Source organism: Anthonomus grandis, chromosome 22 (genome assembly GCF_022605725.1).
Source record: "Anthonomus grandis grandis chromosome 22, icAntGran1.3, whole genome shotgun sequence".
NCBI lineage: Eukaryota > Metazoa > Arthropoda > Insecta > Coleoptera > Curculionidae > Anthonomus > Anthonomus grandis.
This window is the reverse complement of record NC_065567.1, coordinates 10,198,721-10,212,721: the sequence shown is the minus strand read 5'-3', so window position 1 is coordinate 10,212,721 and position 14,001 is coordinate 10,198,721. Positions and strand designations below refer to the sequence as shown.

At 33.3% G+C, this 14,001-nt stretch overlaps 1 protein-coding gene across 10 annotated transcripts in view; it reads left to right on the top strand.

Moving 5' to 3' along the window:
* Positions 1-14,001, top strand: part of LOC126748785 (myocyte-specific enhancer factor 2) — a 150,621-nt gene that overhangs the window by 52,462 nt on the left and 84,158 nt on the right. The gene's annotated exons all lie outside the window — the stretch shown is intronic.

The following is a 14,001-nucleotide window of genomic DNA, read 5'->3' as shown; positions in this document are numbered from 1 at the left end:
TAAGGGTTTGTAAAAATTACGAAATTAAATTAAGTTTTTATGTAAGTTAACACGGAAACTCCTAACCAAAAAGAATGAATGGAAGTTGGAAATTGTTTTTAACAATATAAGGAAAACTAATAGCATCAAGCATAAATTACAGCCCAAGTAGTTGATTTTCAAATTAAAGTAAATCCTAACATTACACAAAAGGAACTGAATAAATATTTCACATTTGGACCAATTACTGCTATCGATGTAACACAGTCTAAAAGCAGAAAACGAAAACATGAAGATGCATGTAAGGCAGATTGATCAAAATCAAAGCAGGAATCACAATACATCAAGCACTAACCAAGTAATTTTGAAAGAGTAATATTCAGTGCATTTACGAAAACTATGAAAACTATAATTCTATATCCAATTATTAGTTATGATAGTGATAAATGAGAAGATGTCTCTGTTTTAGTATTCCTGTGTTTATTATGTTTTTTATCTTTTTCTTTTACTGAAGAAGTTACTATTAATTTAATAAGTATATTTTTAGGCTATGATTATTGATAGATCTTAATACATATTTATGATCAATTAAAATAGCGCTAAATCAAGAAAAAACATATTTAATCATAGTGCTGACCACTTACTTGCACATTATAAGATTGCTGCTTTATATATACAAAATCATTATAGCCGTCATCTATGGTTCCAATTTTTGGTATATGTATGTTTTATATATTTTCAAAGACCAAGGATATTTTCTTTGTTTAAACATCTGTTTAATTTTATATTCGTGAAAACGAAGCAACAAATACCGACACAAACTTAGATACCATTTGGTTTCTTTTCAATATAAAAGTGTAAAAATACAAAAACAAAATGTAAAAAATATATAGAAAGTTGGCCTATTACATTTATTGAAAAACGTTTTTTGTCTTACCTTATGATAAATAAATATTATTAAATATTTGCTCACGATAATATATTATAATAGTTTACTCACATTGTATATGGGGAAAGTGTATTTAGTTCTCGAATAGCTCCTGATGAAAACATCACACGCGTAAGAGAACCTTTATTTTCTATGGTGACGTTTTGTAGATTTGCTTTCAATCCAATTAAATCAATCCTCTAGAGGTACTCGATGCAGCCCCTAAGATGCCTGTATAAAACACGCTTAGCGCGATATATTAATTAAAATCTAGGAATTGCCCAGAAGCCTCTTTAAATAAATTAATAATAATGACCCGGACATTTTTTAGTTAACTATGTTTATGAAGCATTATAATCAATTATCAGTTTTTTTCTTTAAAAGCTATTTAAGTTGTACGTACCATACTCATATATTTACTTCCCGATTAATTTAGTTCGATAAGGATGTTTTCAAGCTTCTGATTAATTATGCTTTGGTTTCATTCAGTTTAATTTCATGTTAGGTATAAATCTTAAGTATTTATTGATATCAGATTCTGCTTGACTGCTCGTTGACCAAACTAATGTTCTTCTTAACCAATTTTGATCATGCTAATATTATATTGCAAAACGTTGACTTAACTTCCGAATTCATTGTAACTCTTCTGATAGTTTGAATCGATTTGTTGTTAAAAGCTCTGTACCCAATCTATATTTCAAACCTGTTTGTACTTTTAAAAACCGAAAAACGCCCTATTTGTGTGCTTTTGTTTTTCTTATTCATGCGCTATACTATTATGTATAAACTGCTAAATTCAATAAGATATATTTCAAAAAATCAATTTTATTTCGATAAAAATCAGATGAAAATCAAGATTTAAAAAAAGGATAAAACAGTTTTATCTGCATCCTATTTCTTAAGCTGATATCGCATTTGGTTAGAATGTACAGCTTGCGTATTATGATCGTATGTTTGTACATCTATTCTCACTATAGCAGCCTAGTTATATAAGACAACTTCATTGAATCGACTTAAGGTATCAAGTTTTCTTAATTATCCCTGTACTGGTGATCTAATTTCGTAATCTCAATTAACAATTATTTTCTTGACCAAACGAACCTGTAATTGCAGGGGTAGGTTATGCTACACGGTCGTTTATCGGCTATCCTTGAACGAGGCAAATATCAATAGGAACTGCAGTTTTTCAGCAGTAAATGACGTCAGGGCTGTTGGGTTGCGTGTTGCAAATTATAACGCTTAAATATTCCTGCCACCCGTTAGGGGAAGGAAACGCCGATTGCGAATTAGCATTTTTAGTCCAGTCGTAATGGTTACAGCTGCCATCCTAAGTGACCTAAAATATATGAAAACCTGTTATATTACTTGCTATGACTTCCGATAAAGCAATAGTTACGATGTTCCCTGGTACGTTGGGCCTTGCCACATTTTTTGACTGTAGAGTCAAAGCGTATAGATTATACGGAACGCACCAGAGTCAAGGTTGTTTATGCCTCACGTGATTGTGAAATGTTTAGGAACCGTGAGTCTACCTCAAGAATTATTTATGGATCTGGACATACTCTCCTATTAGGAGTATGTGTGGTTGTACTGTGTCTTCCATTTTTCTCAACCATATGTAAGTGACAATAAGTTTGTAATTTGCCTTTATATTTTTGATCCAGAATGTTATAATTTTCCAATGTGATTCGGCATAACCTTCCTTATAATTCGGCGTTAATTAAGGTAGCTCTAAAGTTATAAAATAAGAGAGAGTGCAGCATGCACATTTTTGGGCTGATGATGAGCTTTGATGAGTAGAAGGTTTGTTTGAGAGTACGTGTGTTATGCTGCTGTCTTTAGTTTGGGAAGCATGGACTCCCACTGAAAGTATCTGCAAAGAACAAGAATCGTTCAAAATGTGGGATTAACGCAGAATGTTGAATACTCTGGATGGACAGAGTAAATGAGTCAAGCAGTTTCGTAGAAGTGTAAAAAATATATTACCATTAAATCAGAAATATGTAGTGAGAAATGCAATATATGAGTTTCTATGTTATGCAGTTCTCCAAGGAATGAGAGGGTTAGCGAAGTCTTGGGAGGCGAATAGCATACTGGCTCGAAAACTTGAGTGCTGATTTTTTAATTTTTTTACACAGACGAGGTTATCAATCCTCCTCAGTCACGTGATTAAGCTGCCGATGATCTACGCAGAATCTGGTCGAGTCGTCTTTTTTCATTACCAATATCACTTGTGAAGACCACGATGGCTAGATGGTTCTAAGACACCTTCCTTGGGCATACTCTCGACAATGTTATCAGCCTCCGCTCTCGTGTTTAGTGGTAGTCTTCAAGCTCTCTGCCGGATGAGACGAGCATTTCCTGTATTAATTTTGTGCTGGACTATTTTGGTCCTTCCTTTCTTCCCAGTATCAGAAACATCTCGATATCTGTGGACCTAAATGCCTTAGTCGTCTTCTTTGGGCTGGCCTGAGACTGGTATCTTAGTATATCTTTACAGGAATAGGTGCTGTCTATTATGTCCGTCTTGATGATCACCTGATCCTCTATCACAGGATGTTTAAATGTGGTGTTCTTATGTTTAACCTAACATTTGCTTCACCATCAAGATTTGCTCGATATCCCGTCGCTGTTCGTAGAAGCCATTTTAATTACCGAACCTGCAGATTTTATTACTCCTATATGATTGTCTTTGTCGCACTTGTATCCAGCAGCACAGTGCAGAAGTTCCATCCACACATGCGTCGATGAAAGCACTGTTGCTTGGTGCTGGAGCGAAAAGACCTGAATATAGGTCGACAATTGCCCCTTCGCATCAAGTTTTTTTAGTTTTTCAAATTGGCGGGAGTGGCACTAGCGCCTTCTGGAAAGTGTCGTCTTATGTGGTCTGCTTTTACACTTTCCTGAACATCTGGATATGCCAGTCGAACTAAAATTACAATATCAGCTTTAAACTCTTGCTCAGAAAATCGATTTTTTAACTTCTTTCTTCCGCCTGACACTTTTGCAAGTGTGCTGCAAGCAAAGTTAAAATGATGCGATTGGTCGCAAATGTTCTCGAAAGGCAAGGCATTTAAAGAAGAAAAGGATAATTCCGAGGCTACCAATAGTCAAAAGCGGTTGCGATCTGGCAGCTAAGTTTCTTGTTAATAATTACCTTTTTAACCAGTATACTGCTGGTTGCTATAAGCAAATCATATCGAAAAATCGGTTCTCGATAGGAGAAGTGGCCTAATAATGTCTTATCGGCTTTAGTGATAAGATTGTATGTTTTCCCGTATCCAACAAGTCTAATAAAGAAATAATCATAATATAGGAATATGCTTAATAACCTACATTTTAGGAAATACGGACTTTATAGCAAGAAAGGTGTATTTTTAAAAGATGAACAGAATCTAAATTTAATTCAGAACTGGACATTTGATAACATTTTCTTTGATAACTGCTGATGATCTTAAAATAAATAAAATTGCACTTCGTATCACATGCAAATGACTAAATAAGAATTTTACGCATAACATTATATAAAATTTAGGATCTTGGCCTATTTTTTAAACAATCTCATCGCTGTAAAGAGCGTGCTATTCAAACTTCGAAAATCTTGCAACTACAAATAATTTTCTAATAACTTCAACTTTCTAAATATCGTACAAATGCTAAAAAATAATCAGGATTCTGTAGGGTCAAGACTAAACAAACTTTCACACCTACTGTGAAACGCCTACCATGGTGTGGCTATGTTTCTGGGGCTATAGAGCTTCTTTGTCCAATAGGACATACATATGAACCAATTTATGTAAGGTAACATATTGAACAACAAATTGGTTTCGTACATCAAAAAAGCAATGTAAATCAAATAGTAATTTAAAGGTTTAACAATAATGCTTTGCAGAGGCTTTCATAATCGCCAGATTTAAATTCAATCAATAACCTGTGGTATTACGTTGATCACCAAACAAGGCATAAAGCCTGCTCCAACTTCTAGTAAACTCTTCTCAGAACTTTAAGAATATATACACTACTTGAGAATATATAAACATGGCATATTTAAAAAATGTTTATGCTATGACGCGACGGTGGGTGGATAAGCTATAAAGGGTTATGACATCGAATATTATACTACTGTAAATTTGCTTAGAATGTGTACCATAATTAACAATAATAGTCAACAAATAATATATTATATGAACCTATTATAATATTCTGATTAAAATGGTCACAGCCAGGTTATTTAACTTTTTTATAAGTTTTTTAATGTTAAGGCTACTACTAGTACTAGCGGTACGCCAAAAGATACTGCATTTCTTGATACCAAGGTGCCACTTGGCACAAATGTTCCTTAGAACCATATAGACGATTTGGCCCGAAGAACACTCGAGATTTTCCGTGTGGGTAGATTTTAGGGAAGTGGGGGTAAAAATTAAGAAAAAAAAATTGAAAAAAATAAATTTACCCTAGCGGTGAGATCTGGGTGTCAATTTCATATAATTTGGACCCCAGCAATTTAATGGTCTTGCCAAAAATGTAATGCAGATACTGGAAGTCTGTCAAAAGCCGTCATTTTTAAAAAATGGCCGACTTTTAATTGAATTTTGTCTTTAACCAAAACCGGGTCATGTAAGGTGTCTAAACTTATGTTTTCCGGGTCAAGGAGTTCATTTATAATATTGAAAATAGCCCACGGGTATCGAAAGTGTATATGAAAGACTGTAATAATATTTTATTATATATATTTATGTATTTTTATCCCATAAAAACAACGTAAAAATACACATTAACAAATAAAAATAAATAACAGCAACAAATAAAACATATCGTTATTCCCACTAAAACAAATTGCACATAAAAATAAATATGGGAGGTTCGGTAGTAGATTATATCGGAAATATTCAATAAATTTACCCTTCTTTATTTGAGCAATCCCCCATACATTTTTGGCATGCAGGGGAACATGGCAGTCTCTGTCGCCGGCAGCTGCACCGAAGTGTCTCGCAGCCTGTCACGCAGCCACATCTATCTAAAGCACGAACTGCCTTCCAAACCTGTGGCAACTTGGACCACAAAACCTTCCAATGATTGACCTCAAGATCAAGAGTTCATCCCCATCCTTCAGGACTTGTGCAATTTTCCTTTACAAGATTTGCACAGCCCCAGATGTGACCAGCGACATACGCTGCTCTCTTTATGTGCTCCTCCAATGCATCGCGTGTTGGAGGAATTGAAGCTAGGTGTTTACCGTCTGAAGCAAACATCTGCTTTCTCACCTCATTTATACCTGAACGTGAATCCTGAAAAATAAATGTTTAATTTACTGTGTACTATTTTCCCAGTACATTCAAAGATAAAATAGTCTTACCTCATTTGATTCCGATGTGCATACGCCATACAGTTTTATGGTAAATTTCTCTAAGTCCGCATATACGATCGGACTAATTTCGTCTTTTGTCTGTTTGTAGAATATCTCTAGTTTGTGGGTTGGAAATTTCCTTAAAGGCATTAGTGAAAGATTCGTCCCATGCTGCCCATGCAGAACGCTTGCCCTTGCCACAAAAAAAGGACGTGAAATCACTACCCGAAAAAGCGTGGAAACCTCGCAGTGCCTCAGATTTGTCGTCTCCAAGAGTCTGCGAAATTTGGTGAACACTAATATAGCGTTGTTTAGATCCTACTCCATATTGCAGCCACAGATGCTTTAAACCTTTCTGACTGAGCTTTGGAAAGAAAGATACTAGAAGTACAAGAACATCTGTATCAGAACTTCGAACAATTATATTATGTAGTCCCGCATTCTCGATGGCGTTCTGCAATAATAAGTGGGTTATGCCCTTTTTTTCTTACCTCTTTAGCTTATATTTTATTGTGAAACTTTTTTGATAATGGAATGAACTCACTTGCAAATGTAACACTATTCTACCGTCAGCCAAAATGGTGGGGGCGACAATTCGCGCAAGGATCACGGAGCACTGTCAATGTTTTTAAAGGGTATCACAATATTATTGTTTGATACTTTTTCGGCCGTTTCGCGGGAAATTTTACCAGGGTTTGACTCCACGTGATACAATTTAACATTTTGCATTGGTTATAATGCATGAGTTATCTAGCTGAAAATCGCTTATGGTACATAGCGTCCATTTTCGATAACCAACCGTAGGTTATTTTTAATGCCATAAATGAATTTCCTGACCCCAAAAACATAAGTCTAGACACCTTACACGACCCGGTTTACGTTAAAGATAAAATTCAATGAAAAGTCGGCAATTTTTTAAAAATGACGGCTTTTGACAGACTGCCAGCATCTGTATGGCATTTTTGGTACTACCATTAAATTCCTTCGGTTCAAATTATATGAAATTGACACCCAGATCTCGCCTCTAGGGTAAATTTAATTTTTTGATTTTTTTTTATTAACTATTTAATTTTATTTATCAATTTTTTTTTTAATTTTAACCCCCCACCCCCTCTAAAATCTACCCACACGGAAAATTTCGAGTGTTCTTCGGGCCAAATCTTTTAAATGGTTCTAAAGAACATCTGTACCAAGTGGTACCTTGGTATCACAAAATGCAGTATTTTGCAAGAATTGCCGTTATACCGCTAGCACTATACTCAATAAAGAAGAAATAGAATTATGTTTAGAAACCTTCATAAAAAGTATTGAACTCAGAAGTCGTAAATGATGGTATGTGTTATTATGGTAATATAGGCGAAATACAAGAATGCGAACAAATAATTTCTGTTTTCTTTTATACTGTTTTTTATTATTAATAAATTGAATAGAATCGAATAGACCTTTGCACTATTGATAAAACTATTTTAGGACATTATTTCTAAAGTAGTTGAAGTCCGCTCGACTAAGACAAGGAAACATCAGTATAGCGGTGGAGATGTAAGTAAGAGTGTCCGATTCCTCTAATGTAAGTTTCGAGTCTCGGTTCTCCGTCTGACTTGACTTAAATAAGGCGGCGTCGTCGATACCTTTTAAGGAGCGCCAGGACTTGCGTCGGGTTACAAACCCGACGACGACCTCAGTTTTCTTGCGATGTTGCCGATTTGCACTTATTTGGGCTCGGTTTTTCTACACGTCTTACATTGCCCAAGATTAGGCTTGATTTTGGGTTTGCTCAGTAATATTAATTACGTGAACCTCACCACCACACGTCTTTATATGAATGCCTATTTTTACACCACGCACTCTCGAGAGTTCGAATGAGTTTAAAAATAAAGATTGGCCAATATCGTGGAGATTGTTTGAAAATATATAATAGGTCTTTATCACATTACTTTTGGTTATCATTTCCGTTTCTTGGGCCATCGCTCTTTTTTTTTTTATCTGATTATACGCGGTAGAACAAGTTTAAAATATCAGAAGCAATAAGAGATGTTACTACACTTATATAAGTTAGATATAAACATTTTACAGTTCCATGCTTTTAAGTTTCAAATATTCTAAATACTTACCGCAGATACCATGAGTTAAACAAAGATAAACTTTAGCTATGACGAAAATTATGTGCTAAAGACATATACAAGTATATTATATTCGGTTTTAGACTATGTTACATTCATTGTATGAGCTGCACATTTAAATGACAAAATAGTCAATTCTCACAGAATTTTCTTGAAAAGGTAGAATTCATCATCTCTCTCAGCAATGACACCTGGGAGACAGCATTGAGAAGTGATTGGGGTGTCGAATAAGATTACATATTTTTTCGTGAGAAGTATCTTGTTTTTTTGTTGCCTCTATTACATTCTTGTCATTGCAACCTCGTTTAGATATTTAGTTAGTTTCCAATGAACAGAGCAATTGAATTTTTCAGTTTGCAAAGTGCAAATAGTGTCATTTATATTAAGTTATTTTTTAAGCTAGCCCTTAAAAACTAAAATGTAATTTTAAAAAATAATGTTTTGAAAATTGGGTTTTTTCGTATATGCACTACCAGACAAAAGTAAAAATTTTTTTTTAAATTCGTTAAATTGTAAAAACCTTTAGTATTTAAATTACTATTTCCCAAAAATATTGTCGCTGTTAACAACGGCGTTGTTTTCCATCACTTTCCACACTCCTTTTACTAATTGTTTATTTATAGTATGAATCCAAATATTTTAGGTTGGACATAAATAGAGAAACTCACAAATTTAGTATTTATTTCGCTTTACGTGATATGTTACTAGTTTTTTAGTGAATATGCCTCGCGGAAGATATTTGTCACAAGATCCTCGTACAAAAATACTTGATGCTCACAAGAGAGGTGTACGACAAGTGGACACAAGCAAAATACTTAGTTTGCATAAATCCGTTGTAAGCAAGACAATTTCTAATTATAAAACACGAAATTCTTTGAAGAGCATTAAAGAAAGTGGCGGCCTGAGAAAAGCAACCAAAAAAATTAAAATGATTATAAAAAAATTCCCAAATCGGTAAATCTAAGCCCATACAAAGTCGTCCAAGGTAAGCAGGAATATTTAGTAGAAGAGTATGTCTTTTAACTGACTAAAGTAAATTTAATTTATTTCGGTCCGATGGAATATCGTTAATACAGAGTCCAGAACGCAAAAGATTTGATCCAAAGTATCAAAAGTCTACTGTAACGCCTGGTGGTCGATCCTGCATGATATGGGCTTCTCCGGGTACGGTATAGGACGATTATATGTTTTGAAGGTTATGGACTTTTCTGCACGACGTCCGGATCTTAACGCTATTAAAAACCTCTGGGAGGAACTAGACCAGCGTATAAGACTACATCAGATGAGCAATAAAAATGATCTAATAAAAGTTCCTAGAATGATTCCTTGCAAGAATCCTAGAATTCTATTAAAGAATTCTTTTGGAATCCCTGCCAAACCGATATCGTGAGGTTATTGTCAATAAGGGATACTTTACCACGATGAATTTTATTAGTAAATATTTAGTAAAAAAATGGCTTCCCTACTTTTGTTCCTAGGGTATTTTGTTTATTTACATAAAATTTTTGTTTTTTGTTATATAGTTTTTAAAAATATCGTTGTTCTATATTATGCATAGAACTGCATTATTCTCGGCATATTCAAATAAAACCTAATTTTTGAACGTTTCTCTACTTTTGTCCGATAGTGTGTAGGCCATAGTTAAACTTCAAGGAGGAACATACTGCCTCTAATATAGTACATATTCTATATATTTTGAACTTCATTTATTGATATTGTAATTTTAACTTTGTAGTTGCTGTTTTAACTTTTACTGTTTGTTAGTCTATCTCATTTTATTCTATATGTATTTGATTGTATCATGTTTCTTATTATATGCAATATTCATCGTGAATCTATTTTAGGGAATTCACCATTTCTGCTTGACGTTGCTTTGTCAAATTTATTTTGATTTTGTTGGCAATAAAGGAAATATTATTATAATGTAAAAAATTTAATTGATATATGAAAAAGTCTCAATTAATTAAATGTATTAATCGGTTCAGTTGCAACTGCGCATGGCTGTTCTCATGCTTCTTGCACATTTTATTGTATTATGTCAAAACCATTTGAAAGAATCTGGCTTGATTTAAGCCACAACGACGAATCAGTAGGTGCAATCTCATGAAACAAGATTTTTTTTTTCGCCCATTGAGGTCGTTTATTTTTGACTTCGTCCTTTTTTTTAGTAGTATTAACCAGTGACTGATATAACCTTTTCCATATGTTTGAAAATAATTCCTTTTGTATCCTAAAACACAGACGCCTTCTTATTCGCCGATTAATTTTTTTTTGCCTTCTTTGGGGTTGGTTCACCTGATTTAGTTCATTAGTTCGGCTGTTGTTTATTATTATGAGTGTAGTAGTGAATCAAAGTTTCAAATCCAAGAATAATAATTTCTTATGGTTGCGCATGTACAGCGTCAAATTTTCTTCTCTTGTATTCTCCATTTTTCTCCAATTTTGCCCGTTTCGCATAAACAATCAAGCTGTGTTGAGATATTGCACTATAGAATCAAAAAGGGACCTGCTGAGGCCATCTCTAGATCGCAGAAGGGTGATTACCATTTCATTTTTGTTTAAGTTGTTGAACAACGAAATAGACTGTGTAAGTCTGTTAAGTGAAGTAACCTTTTATATTATTTATGCCAAAGATTTAATGTATTTGGAAATAAAATAGATTTATTTTTAGATTCGCTGGAATCCATTAAGAAAAAAATATGTTTGTAAAAAAGTTTTAATTGTTTTATTAATTATTATTTCTGTGTATTGCTTTTTCTTGGTTTATCTACTTTTTCTTGGCCTAAAATATTTTGATTTTCCATTTATACTTATTATTACAGTATCTACACATTTGTAACCTATTGTTTAGTTTTCTTGTAGTTTTCTTTATAAATCTAACTACATTTTTGTATTTCCTGTAAGTCGGTGACTGTCGGAAATAAAGTGCTATTGATTTAATATTTATTTATTATTGGGAATAACATGAAGTTATTACAGTAAAATAAAATAGCTGAATATGTTGTACGTTATTTATCACATTTTGTTTCATATGCACTAAGATTCCAAAAATAAATATATATTATAAGTATTTTCATTACTTCGAATACCATATATAAGTTTTGCGAGTCGACCAACCATCTTATCTATTATACTTCTCTTGCACAATTTAATGCATCATATGAAGAGATCTTTTACACCTTACTAGATATATGCATTATATTGCGACATGGAAAAAATTTAAAAAGTAATTTTTTGTAAAAACCTTTAAAGCATCTACTTTTAAAACATACCCATTATTTGTTTAAAAAATGTACGATTTTTTGGATTTTTAACAAAAGAACTTCCTAATAATATACTGATTAAAGCTGGTCAATCTTAGGAAAATGCTGTTAAGACACTGTAAAATAAGGTATAACTCGATACCATTCCCACTTAATATTTTAGGAATGACACTACCCCCCTCGTAAGGGATACAAATATGGAAGCTAAAATATACAATATTTAAGTGTCGTGTTCATTTACTAGGGTTTAAAAAAAAGACCATGACTATGACCCACAATAGCCTCTGTTATGTATATGTATATATACATATGTATATATAATTATGTACATATATACAGTATTGTGCATAAATATAGCAACATTCTTGTTTCGCATTTATTTTATCAGTTAAATATCGATTTACCTGCTGTAAAGTTGTAATTTTTGAATCTCAGAATTAACTTAAAATGGGTCGCTCAAAAACCGTCTCTGGTGATGTAAGAAAAATTATTGTGGAGCATTACGAAAATGGTGTTAGGCAGAGTGACATTGCAAGAAGCTTACGGCTTCACAGGTCAATCGTATTCAGAGTTTGCAAAAAATTTCGCCTTACTGGAACAGCTGCACCGGCGCCCATTCCTGGTAGACCCAGAAAAACAAATTTGAGGATGGATATGCAGCTGCTACGAATTTCCAAAGAAAATCCTTTTTTGTCTTCTTCCCAAATTTTGGCAAAATTAAAAGAGGGTGGAGGAGTAAACCTCAGTTCCAGTACCGTAAGGAGAAGATTACTTGATGCCAACTTACCTGCTCCTCGCCCCGCCAAAAAACCGTTACTCTCAAAGAAGAACGTCAAGGCTCGTTTTCACTTTGCCCAATCGCCACTGTCCACTGGTCTGTAGCTGATTGGAAGAAAGTCGTATTTAGTTATGAATCTAAATATAATTTATTCAGGACTGATGGAGTGATGTACGTCAGACGCCCCAGTGAACAAAGATTAAACAAAAAGTACATTTCCCCCCCGTTAAACATGGAGGGGGAAATATTTTTGTATGGGGATGTTTCTCGGCTCGTAGCATGGGACCCATAGTAAGAATAGTGGGCAAAATGGATCGTTTCATGTACAAAGACATTCTGCAAACACATTTAGTGCCATATAAGGATGAAGTCATGCCAGTAACAGCCATATTTCAGCATGACAACGATCCAAAACATGCTTCTCAATTTGTTAAGAGGAGGCTATCCGATGAAAAAATAAATGTAATGGTCCGGCCATCTCAATCGCCGGACCTAAACCCTATAGAGAATTTATGGCATTACATTGACACCAAAATCAGGCACCTAACATGCTCTAATACAAATATTCTCTTTGAAATAGTGGAAAAGGCTTGGAAAGAAGTGAACAATGACTATATTATGAAATTAATTGAGTCCATGCCAAGACGATGTGCAGATGTTATAAAGGAGAAGGGGTACTACACGAAATATTGAATTGATTTTAATTTAGTTGGGTTATATTTTTTTTAGAATCAAAACTTTTATTTTTTGTTGCTATATTTTGGAATAATAAATTTGCATAAAACAATTTGGTGTTTTATTTATTATGATACAAAAAATATGATAATATGAAAATATAAACAGGGTCTAACTATTCTTGTAAATAATATATAAACCTTAGTTATAAAATAGATACTAAAAGATATATAACAGGAAAGTTCAATGTTGCTATCTTTTTGCACAATACTGTATATATAATCCTTTTATTAAATTCCATTTTTTTTATAAATTTTTCTATTAAATTAGTAGGTACCTTTAGAACTTTAATTACAAGAAGTCATATATATGAAATTCCACGTACAAAGATATAATAAAACCAGATACGTGCACACCCACATAGCCATACGTATCCGGCAGCGTTCATAAAAATTATATTTAAGAAATCAAATTATTTGGAATGACGTTTCTCTACTGGCGAATTTAACGATTTTGTGAAGTATAGATATAGAAGTCTGTAAAGGAAGTTGATTTTTGCTTCGCGACTAATTGACGTTTTCTTTTAATGAATGTCAAATTAAAACTGTATATTAGATGGATTAATGTTATAAGGGTCATTATTATTTGCTTATAAAAAAGAGAATGAAGAATTTGAATTTAAAAAAGGGGTTTGTTATATTTTTCTTAAAAGTATTTATTAATATTTACAGAGTTTACAGAATGTATATTTAAGACTTTTTTCAGTGTACCTGGACGAGTATATATTTACGTCAGTTCGCATAAAAAGCAGGCTGCTACTCATTGCGTTCTGTATGATATACTGAAAAACTACATTTAAATATGTATCCTCCAACACTTAAAATACCTTATTTTGTGTAAACGCGTTAACG